The following is a 10,336-nucleotide window of genomic DNA, read 5'->3' on the forward strand; positions in this document are numbered from 1 at the left end:
CCTATCCTGCAGCACCTGGGACTTTTATTGAGTGCTGTGCTGGAACGATACTTAAATAGATGAATAGGGAATCACTAAGTGGCATTATATGTCTTTTTACCTGCTGAAAGCAGTGAAGAAATGTCTCCTAACACCCAGCCAGCTCACTGTTCCACCAGCTAGCTCTCTTAAATAATGGCCCTGCATTTGCTTCAACCTCTCAGAGTGAGATGTACTAAGCCTTAAGCTGTGTAGACATGCTTCGATTTTTCCCTGTTTTCGATTTGATTTTGCTTATAGAAGCAAAATCAAATCCACATTGAATGGTTTTTAGAATACTTTCGATCTGCATTTGATTCAATGCGCGCTCCCGTTTTCTCAAAATCGAATACAAAAATCTACTGTGCAGCCAAGGAAATCTCGAATTCGATCCAGTAAATCGAATGAGTTCCTTGTGCCTACATTGTGAAATCGAATTGAATGCAAAATTACAGATCTAAGTCCAAATCGAATGGGATGATCTAATGCCAGATCTAATAGAAAATCGAATCTAACGTCAAATCTAAAGCAAATCTAACGGTGCCCATACACTAGTAAGATTTATCTTCAGATCTGGCTGGTTGGAACAAAAACATGGTTATGGATGAGTGACAGTTTGTCAGTTTTCCAGCATTTCCAAGCAAATGGTCAACTGTCATTTGCTCTCATCCATAACCAGGTTTTGTTCCAACCAGACAGATCTGCAGATAAATCTGCATGTGTATGGCCACCTTTAGCGCGTGTACAGGACTTTAGACCGAGACAAAGTTCCAGCCAAACGGCTCCTATCTGCCATGTTACAGATTGTGTGCAAGAAAATGCCAGGAGCTGATTAGTATCTAATCTCTCTCTACTTTATAACTCTCCAAGTCTTAGTAAATGTGCCCCTTATTACTCATGCAAGTGTTTTACCTTTTGTGATCATTTGTGATCACTGCTTTAGCAGTAGGCTTCTAATCATTATAATGTGCGCTGGTCCCCTGATTTCTTAAAGCCCATACTTACGGGTGATTTTAAGGCTCTTTCTAAGCAATCTGACTAGAGAAAATAAGCACACATCTCCCCATGTATATACTCCCCAGCGACGGCGATGCGCAATCCCGCACTTCGCTATCGCCTGACTAGATCTTGACTGCATGCAAATATAATCTAGGTATTGCCAGTGTTCTCTCAGCCTTCACAGATTGCTCAACACACAAAATGGTGTGCTGAGAGATACATGCTTAAGCAAGTCCCTCAGCTCCCTGCACCCATCGCCCCATGTGTATGGGTCCTTACTTGTAACCTCATGTAAACCATAATTGCTGTCTGCATGTCGGTTTCATTGATAAAGAAATCTTAAATGATTTTTAAACTGTTCATGCAGACACGTGCTAATTACTGCCATCATATACAGGAAGTGAGAAGGCCTTGAGGCCACGTGTCGGAGATAACATTTTAAAATGCGTTTCTTTCACCTGCTTGTAGTGCTGAGAATCACTACTCTGGTATCTGAGGACCATATTCCAGGCTTCCACTAGCTGTTCTACTACAACCACCAGACAGTCAATATGTGTTTACACCTGAAATATCTATGTTTTAGGCCAAGAACATAATTTGAGAGGAGGGTAATAACTACATGTGTTCACCCAGATAATCACAAAAGAAACCGGGTTGACCGCAAGAAGCAACCAATCCGTTAACAAAAAGATTTCTTATTATACTACTCTCCCTACTGTTCACCCAGATAACACAGCAGTCTGTAGTAATTCTTGGCAATACAAATGTATAGATAAAAAAAAAATCCTAAATTACTTCATTCAAACTCTTTTTTTTTTTTTACCATCCAATGGAGAAAGTTGGGTGGATACAGGGTGTTCCTTGCCAAGTAGTGATTACGGGCACAAATGCGCTTTGTTTTCCACTGATGTGGAAAATCAAGATATAATTGTTCATAGGAATGGAGAAGGAGAGGGACAATTTAAGAAGGTGTTCTTCCTTTATTTTTGGATAAGCCTTACCCTATACAGTGGGACAGAGGTGCCATAAACCCAACCGCATTCCTATAGTTTTAAGTAGGAAGTATTTTTTTCACAGTTGTATTTATATCTTGATAGCAAATTTCTAGAGCGGCTACCAATTTAAAGAAAAACCACTGACATGTAATAGTATACACAGGGATGGTGTTCATTCACAGCAGTTAAAGGAGGAATGGAGTTTCTATGAAGTGATGAATAGTAGGTTGGACATTGAGCAATTTCAGAAATGCCCCAATCAAGCATATGTAGGCATTCATTTGTGGGGATGTTTTCAATGACGGTGTTTAAACGGCATGTGGCCTTGAAGTGTGCTAGGCATATTAGTAAGCACTTTTGCACAATTACAGTAGCAAATGTATGAAAATAACTTGCATTTTGAATGGCAAAAGTTGTTGGTTGATTGCTTGATTCATGCATAGGGTCACAGCTGGTTATATATCACGGTAACTGAAATACTGTACTCTATACTTTTTTCAAATGATATGGGCAGAGCTTCAGTTGTCTGTAATGCATAGTTGTAAACATTTTGTTATTCCCGCTACGGGAAACTTCTTGGAGAGACGGTGAAGGTGGCCATTGCTATGCAGCATACATAGAGGGCTGGGTGGTGAGGATATAATTTGATGAGAATTGCCTTATCACACTACCCCTTTTCATCCCATTTCACTAGGAAGTGGGTGGGAACCAGGAGGCTGCTGTACTTGAATCGGTTTCCCGTAAAAACGTTGGCGTTTCCTAGACTTTCCTGGAGATTAGGAAAGTATTCTGTAATGGTGAGAGGTAGCTGGCAGTATTGTCAGAGAATCAACAATATATTGTCTTCCATCAGAAAACTGTGCCCAGCGTGTATGGAGAGCGATGATCGCTATCATCGATGGGGGGGAAAGCCGCTCAGTGCATACACACTGGCTTTCGCCCTTCCCGGCACGACGGCGATGGGAGGACGGCTTTGCATAGCGCTACGTAAGCCGTCCTCAAACCCGCTCATCTGGTAATACCAGCAGATGAACGGCTTTCTCGGCGATGAAACATCGGGGCATACACAGCACGCAGATTTGAGCTGAAAGCGGCTCAAACATGCTGTTTTGAACGACTTTCAGCACACAGTCGCCAAGTGTGTATGGGCCTTAACTGATCACCTGGGAGCATGCTGCATTGTGATTGGGTTACCATAGAGCATGAATCCTGCCTCATAGTGGTTGCGATGTGCTAGTGGGACTGAATATAATTAAAGAATTGTTTACAACTCTAATAAAGTAGACTGCACCTGGCAGGGCTGCCTACATCATTAAACCAGGACAGGATAAGCATTTAAATCACACAGTAGTTGTTAATTTTAAAATGCTTGTATGACAAATTTGAGCATGAACTTTTTTCCTTTTAAAAAGTGATTAACTAGTATTTTACACTGCTTCATATCACATTTATATTCAGCCTTTGTTAAACTCTTTCTCTCATTGTTGGTTGCACTGTGTGATAAATTCCAAGAGCAAATAAACTATATAGTAATAAAAATTCTTTCATCTATTTTTGAACAGGTGCATCTGTTTGTATTGGTGTCAACAGTAAAGTCTGTACAAGTCACTGATTCTGATTGTGGGACAGAGATTCACAGCAGTATGGTACTGGGCATGAGTAACATTTGATTAACTGGATAAGTTGAACTGTTGGTAGGTACAGTAAGGTACGTTAGCATATTTCACTACTGGTACATTAGACATGTTTATGCTGTGTCCTATTTCTAGTAGATCAAACCAGCAATTTTAACTATTAACCAAATGTATTGACTTTTAATGCCATGTTGTTTTATCACAGTTTTATTTAGCAGAGCCTGTTTAGGTCTGTGTAAACTCATGGCATTCATAGTATAGAAATCAATAGCTTATGTATTTGCAAGAGGCTGAAGATGTGCAGATTTGGGGGCTGTGTTGTCTAATATTTTTTTTTCTTGTGACTTTGTCATTGGACTAATAGGTAATACATTGGGCGGGATTCACTAATAACCCCCGCTGTACATCGCTGGCATTCGCATTGTTAATAATCACATATGCCAGTATTAACGCCAAGGCGAAGGCCGGCGATGTGCTGCGGGTCCCCCCTCCCTCCCTGCACCCTTACCCGCTGTGTGAGTGCTCCGTTTCCTCCTCCCTGCACTCAGAAGAGGTGCAGGGAGGAGGAGATCACTGGTCCAGGCAGCACAGCAGGAGGCTGCCCGGACACAGGTGTGAGGGGTGTGGCGCTGATCGGCGGGGGGCGCGTGGGGCGGCGGGGGACGCGAAGGGAAACCCAGAGGCTTCCACGGGATTACGCCATCTAGAACTGGCGTAACCCCCCGCAGTGAAGCCCCGGCGGTGGGGCTTTGCTGCATATGAAAATGCGGTAAAAACCCCGAAAACTGGGTTTTTACAGCATTTTCAGTTAGGTGAATCTCGCTCATAGTTTGATACATTGCCGTTCTTTTCCTTCTAGGTGTGAACTATTATCTCACCACTCCCAACACATTTTCTCTTTCACAGTGAATCTCCTGATGCAAGCAGCATCTCTGTTTCCACCCGTTCTTGTCTAGCCTGTCCAGGCAGGAGAGGACAGGAAAAGGATTGCTGTTCTCTGAGGTATTTGATGTGCTTTCATTAACTATATAGGCAGTATGAGATTGTGTAGGTTGTATTTTGAGGCGTGTCCTTAATAGGGCAATTTATTTCTTTATTTAAAAAAATGATCAAAATTCCTCACATTCCAATCAGATACAGTTAACTCTTTCAAAAACTCTTGTAGAAATGTGTTTATTGATTTTAAATACACCACCCAAATCATCCATTTTCTAGAATGTAATTAACAAGTGAAGCTGGTTTGTGATGAATATAGATCTTATACATATTGTTCACAAATAAATGTAATTGTTATTTCTTTCACTTTTTCTATCATCAACGTATCAACTATTAGCAGCGCTCACATTAAGGAATTTTGAAAGACAACTTGTCTAAAGTTTTAGCTCTCCTTAAAGCCCACTCGTCTTGTAGCAACTCCCAAAAGTGACTTTGGCTCCTCATTTTCACATCTCGATTACACCTGTCCATATGATCCCAACACCATTAATTTGGATTGCAATGAGGACTCTGGGGTGTCCAAATATTGTTCTTCAGCACCTGTTGTCATTGTTTTGACTGAACATACTTTTTGCAATGACGGGAAACCATGATGTGTGAAACCACAACCAATAAAGTAGGTGCTGGAAGGGATGGCATGATGCACCTGAATGTTGTGGTAGTGTTTGGAGTCTATGATTTGTTCAGTTTTTACGTAGTTACCAAATACATCACCACTGAAACAATCCCCAGTCCGTAAAGGAAACTTCCTCCATGCTTGACTGTGGGTTGAATGCAAGCAAGACGCATGCACTCATTTGTTGCATGACAAAGGAACTTCTACCCAGACACCTCACACACAATTTTTCTATGAAAGGAACCTTCTACTTACTAGTGCCCCAACTCCTGTGCTTTTTAGCCCAAAGTAGCCTCTGTAACATATCACGTCAAGCCACATGCTACAAGGTGGTTTGTGACTGTCTCACACTTTTCTTTCTTGTTTCCATCAGAGCAGCACGGATAATTTTGTCCTCATGTTTTGTGGTCACGCGGGGTTGTACAGTTGTGGGTAGTCAAGTATACTGTTGTTTACCGTGTATCTCTTGAGGGTATAATGCATGCCACCAAGAGAAGCCTCTAGATGAGTAACTTCATGCAAACTATGACCTACAGTTCTCAAAGTGTCTTTGGCAGAAAACTTTTCCATTGCTAACTCCTTCCTAGGAGCCATTTACAAGACCACTTCACATGTTTTTACAAGTGTTCACATTATCACTATACAAGACATATCAAGTTCATCCTTTACAGAAAAATCGACAAAATATGGGGGTGTATTGAAATGAATCTACTGTAGTAAAAGTTAAACAACTTGTTTAACCTGAAACCTTTTTAAGATTCATTATATGAGATATTTAGGAAGGTAATTGACTACGCAAAATAAAAAGTATATTTATTAATTCCAAAGAATTCTGTAATAATTTATGCGGCACTTATAAAACCCTTTTCCTTCGTTTCCTGTACGCTTGTTTCTGTAATCTATATTTAGAGGCGCTGATAAAGAGAAAGTATATGTAGTTCCTCTTTTCCATACACATCCTGGCTGGCCACCAGTCAGTCACAGCTCACCCCTGTGTAGTAACATTTCGTTTCATAATCATTTTGAGGATTACCATTTACCAGTTACTGTTGGCACAGTCCCAGGAGCAGTAAGAGTGGCAATGTGTCTTAATGGATAAATAATATTGTTATTAAGAAAAATTATTTCTACAACCTCATTTTCTGATTATGCCCTAAAGCTGAGCAATTCAGTTCTCTAATAAGTGATCGAAATTATACAGACAGAACATTTTAGGTGATTCTAACAAAAATACAACACTGCAAGTAGGGTTGGTTTAAGAGAGGAGGGGACCAGTGTGCAATAGACTGTGGGACCGATTCAGACCTGCTCATTGAGCAGCGAATTCGGCCCCCCCGTTGATGGTGGCAGCGCTAATGTGCATGTACAGACCCCCTCAGCGAGTGCCTTCGTCCAATTTTCAATCGCCAGGGCGCTGGCTGCCTGGTTGACAGGGGCGTTTTATGAGCGTGCCCACAAATACTGTGGATGCACCCATAGAAAACGCTGGGTGGGCCCCACGAAAAGCAGGTGCTCAGGGCAGGCAGCAGATGCCACGTTAAATCAGTACCGGCCCCCAATTTTCAGAAGACCGTGCAACCGATAAGTAAGGGCTAATTTTCGGCTGAAAACAGAGGAAAAATTATTTTCTGTAACCATTGAAGAATTTTTCCTCCGTGTAGGCGCTTGCGATGGGATGTGTAAGCGTACACGGCTTGCAGCTTAGCGGGGGGGAGGGGGGGAAGGGACGTTCACCTGAGGGGCGTTGAACTGCTCGCTAGGCTCCGAATGTATGCAGCCTAGCAAGCAGGTCTGAATCAGGCCCTGTGTCTTGTTCCTGGTGACAGCTGTACTGCGCATTCAAAAAATCACAGGGAGAAAGGACTGCTGCGGCCATCTCTCCGATGATTTCTGCAGCCAGCACTGGCCCGACAGAGCGGGAAGTAGAATTATATGGATGCAGGTTGTGCACCCATTATACATACAGTATTCCAGTTTGTGCTGTACTTTTTGCATACAGTTCCTTCAGACACATTTTATTTACATAATTTGAGTTATTATAATTTGCTTACTTTTATAGCTGCAACATATTCTGTAAAAATAGTAGCTGGAATACTTGTATAAATAGCTGTGAAATATTTTACATTCATAAAAAAATGAACCATTAAACATACTTATGTTTTTGACTGGTGGTTAATTTGTAGCATACTTCATACACAAAGCTATAATATATTGTATCTTTATAATCTATTTCTCTGCTTCCTTCTAGGCTTGTGTAGGCTGTGCATGCAGCCTCCTTCCACCACTACACCCTTCTTTCCTTAGCAGGAGGTCTGTGCGAGAGGAGGAGAAGTTACCTCAGGAACATCCAAGGTTTGCCTAATGCACACTTATCTACTCTCCCAGAACATCAATGAGGCTCTAGATGCCCAGAAGAGTAAGCAAATCTCCTGGACCTGCCAACTCGCTTCTGTACACTAAGGGCCTGATTCAGTAAGGCTCGCTAAGCAGCGGTCGTTCGCTGATTAGCAAGACCCTTTCCGCTATCCCCTGGATGCCCCCCACCACTGCCGAATCCCCTCGGTACCATTTGAGAGGATGGGTAGGAGAGCACATCCCCCCCGCATGCAGCTGTTAGTCATTCAATGGTTGCCGACTATAGAATGATTTCGCTCCCCTTCGGAAAAAAGTCAGTCTGAACTGTCTTTTATTTCCGTCGATGTTGGCCGAAGAGGGAGCGGGTGCTGACGTCATGTGATATCAGCCACCCATCCCGGCAGGCATCGGCCCACCCACATCCCCAAGAGAATGTCCAGCATTTTCATGGGGACGTTGATAAAAAGGCTGGGCGTTCCCTGCTCCAGCTCTGTTTCTGGCCCCCCCTCCCAGTAACAAATGGCCCGGCGAGTGTGTAACTTGCGAAGACGTTCGGTGACAGGTTTTGCACATGCGCAAATCCCGACTATCATGGCTGGGACCGAATTTAGATCACGCGGAGCCCCCCTAAATTGCATCATTGCGATCCCACCTCAGTACTTGTATGCACACTTTGGCCGGTATGTAGTGTAAATATATACACATTTTAGACAAAACTTCCTACTCGTATGTATTTAGTTGGTACATAGTATAAATTATGCACACTTTAGCTGGTACGTAGTACTCAAATGCATACTTTTTAGTCGGTACATACAGTAGTATAGATATACACACTTTAACCAGTACATAGCAGGGCCATCTTAACAGCATTATGGGCCCCCGGGCAAAGCAGTATAGTGGGGCCCCTGGCTTATATTAATATATATATATATATTAATTATACTATACCTGCCACTACATTACTGGCAGGGGCATAACTAGCCCCAGAAAAAGGAGAGAGAGAGAGAAAAAGGGGGTAAGAAAAAGAGGGAGAGAGGAGGGGGAACCTGCATTACTTTTTACCTCCTAATCATGTCCTCCTCTCTCAACTCCCCTCAATCGTCCAGCTCAGACTGCCCTATCCAACCCTCCCCAGTGTACCTGTGTCAGTGCACCAGTCTGCCTTCCGGGAGCCTGGGTCTCCCACACATCTTCGGCTGCAGTACTCACACGCGGGGGCTGGTCTAGGTAGTGATGTCAGCTCCGGGTCTCAGCCGCTGCACAACAGTCTGCCGCTTGGGCCTGGGTCGCTCTCAGTCTCCCAAACAATTCACAGCAGCATTCGCATCGGGGCTGGTCTTGTCATTAGATAGTGACGTCGGGCCCCGGCACATCAAAGGCGGGAGGCTGGAACAGGAAGACCGCTGGCGGGGGAGGGGGCATAGGACGGCACCATACGCAGGCACTGCCAGTGACTGCTGGTAGTGACGTCGGCTCCAGGTCTCAGCCGCTGTGCTGCAGTCTGCCACTGGGGCCTTGATCTCTCTCTGTCTCCCACACAATTCACAGCAGCATTCGGGCCCAGGCGCATCAGGGAGGAGAGGTGGAGGCATGGCAGGCGCGGGCAGACAGTTAAGCTGATAGAGTGGATGGCTGGGGGTGGAAGGCTTGGGCATTGGGCCCCAAGGACTATGGGGCCCTTGGGCAAGAGCCCATCAAGCCCAATGGTTAAGACAGCCCTGGTAAATAGCATATATGCACACTTTAGCTGGTATGTAGTATAAATATAAACACTTTAGCTGGTACTTGCATGAACAGTTTAGGTGATACTTAGTATAACACATTTAAGGGGGCGCATAGAATAAATACATACCCCAATAGAAAAACTGGTGCAGCTCAAGCTGGGATGTGTAATTTTACAGCAGCTGGATAGCAGAATGTTAAATACCATGAATGTAAATGCTATTCCGTACCGTCAAGGGTTAATTTAGCTTAGACTTGATCATTATGGAATGTTTTTCTATTTATATCCCTGATGTGTGACCCTGAGGAAATAGCAGACACAAATAGTATGATAGGAAGAACAGTGTTATCCATTAGTCATACTTGTAAATACATAGTTTCATCACATGTTGTTATAGGCTGTACCCACATTCACATTGGACTTTAGACGAATAAGACCCTTTGGCCCATATTCATCTCAGCGGACGCAACTTATGGTAGTAATTTGCAGCATCACACAACAAGATAGTGTACGATATCCCACCATTGACAATTTTCTTTCATTTAAGGGAAAATTGGTGATTGTGGAAGAAACAGGTCCTTCACCTGGGATTAAATTACCCACTAATAACCCTTTCACACCAAATTCCTGGGTCCAGTCTGAGTCACCCAAAGGGGGTTTCAAGCTGTCACTCCAATTTGAAGCCTGCTCAAACTGCAGGCTGTACCAGTGGCGGAACTTGTGGGTGGTGAGCCCAGGTGCAAAAAATTAATTTGGGCCCCGCTCCTTCACCTCAACCCAAGTTCACAATATGCAACACGTGGGTGATTGGAACAGGTAGAGGGTGTCAAGGGGAGGCAGGGAAAAACAGTGGGTGACAAGAAGAGGGGGACTGGGGAAGCTGTAGGCCCTTTAGTCCTCAGGGGCAATGGAGTCCTGCACCCTGCTGTGCCAATGCTAGTATTGCCTCTGGGCTGTACTTACCAGCACGTAGAGATTGCAGCATCTTCAATGGCCAGGA

General features: G+C 43.7%; 1 long non-coding RNA gene across 1 annotated transcript in view; it reads left to right on the top strand.

Annotated features, from left to right (window-relative positions):
* Positions 1-8,508, top strand: part of LOC146074819 (uncharacterized) — a 119,142-nt gene extending 110,634 nt beyond the window's left edge. The window contains exons 3-5 of the long non-coding RNA XR_014473459.1: positions 3,575-3,720; positions 4,553-4,648; positions 7,507-8,508. This is a non-coding gene — a long non-coding RNA (uncharacterized LOC146074819). The remainder of the gene's footprint in view (positions 1-3,574; positions 3,721-4,552; positions 4,649-7,506) is intronic.
* Positions 8,509-10,336: the final 1,828 nt, after the last annotated feature.

This window comes from Crinia signifera, chromosome 4 (assembly GCF_055691185.1).
Source record: "Crinia signifera chromosome 4, ASM5569118v1, whole genome shotgun sequence".
Lineage (NCBI taxonomy): Eukaryota > Metazoa > Chordata > Amphibia > Anura > Myobatrachidae > Crinia > Crinia signifera.